The sequence below is a fragment of the Triticum dicoccoides genome, chromosome 4A, assembly GCF_002162155.2.
Source record: "Triticum dicoccoides isolate Atlit2015 ecotype Zavitan chromosome 4A, WEW_v2.0, whole genome shotgun sequence".
NCBI lineage: Eukaryota > Viridiplantae > Streptophyta > Magnoliopsida > Poales > Poaceae > Triticum > Triticum dicoccoides.
This window is the reverse complement of record NC_041386.1, coordinates 12,200,462-12,201,553: the sequence shown is the minus strand read 5'-3', so window position 1 is coordinate 12,201,553 and position 1,092 is coordinate 12,200,462. Positions and strand designations below refer to the sequence as shown.

Genomic DNA, 1,092 nt, shown 5'->3' with positions numbered 1-1,092 from the left:
CAAACAGTTAGAGTTAGAGAGTTCTACTACAGAAGAAGCAATCCATCAAAGACCCGTCGAATCATGAACGAAACCACTACGAATATATTTATTTTAAAGACAAAATTCCACTTCAATTTTCATCAGTTTTAAAGAGACCGGTCAGTGTACTGAATATGATGAAACTTTTGCTTTTCATAGCAGAAGAAACAAGCTCTGTTTCATCAGACCTGAAGTATAACATCAACCTCTTCAGGCCTGATGAAGAATTTTTCAAGCTGTGTTTCATCTGATCTGAAGTATAACATCAACCTCTTCAAAGCCTAATGAAGAAATTTTCGTTTTTTGTAGGGGTGGATGGTCTTTCCAGTTAGCATCAGAGCAGCAATAAATCTCACACGAGCCCAGTTCAGTTTTATTCAGTTCTGATGAAGGAGACATCAGCCTTCGTTGCTTCTTCAGGTCCGAAGTACAAATTTTTTTCAGTGCTTTGGTTGGGGTGCGCCGGCCCAGGCAGTAGTGCAACGCCTGGGCGACACGCGAGGACCCCAGCAGCAAGCTATTGTGGTGGGCCCTCCCTCATAAAAAATAAATTTAATATCGTTGTGGGCACATGACCCACATATCAGATATTAAACTGATAAGAACAGATACTACACTTGATCTTAGCCAAAAGGCCGAGAAAGGTATGCTTCTTTCTGCTGGCCTGGGTCTGGTTATATAGCGCGTTTTCGCCTCCTTCCTTTCTGGCTCCGTGAGGTGGGACTAAACAAGAGGGTTGCGCAGCAAAGCAGCTCTGTGTTCCGTTCGTTGTTTCGAGAGGCTCTGGTCGGTTTGCTTGGGCCGTAGTTAATTAAGCCCAATAAAGATGGGCTGGTGGTGATTGCCGTAAGCAATATGGCCTGGCAGCTCATGCGACTAAAGTCTTGGCGACTGGGAAAGAGTAATGGATGAAGGTCCCTGGAACTTTAAAGAAAAAGCTGTTGTCATGGCGCCCTATGATGGATTCACCAAGCCCTCATCCATCGAGCTCAACAAGATGGATATTTGGGTTCAGATCCACGATCTTCCGGACGGTTTCTACCCCAAGATCAAAGCCCTGTCAGCTACAGT

At 44.7% G+C, this 1,092-nt stretch overlaps 1 non-coding gene across 1 annotated transcript; it reads right to left on the bottom strand.

Moving 5' to 3' along the window:
* Positions 1 to 473: 473 nt before the first annotated feature.
* On the bottom strand, positions 474 to 669 carry LOC119290098. The gene has a single exon (XR_005141703.1). It is a non-coding gene; the product is annotated as a U2 spliceosomal RNA (small nuclear RNA).
* Between the last annotated feature and the right edge of the window lie 423 nt (positions 670 to 1,092).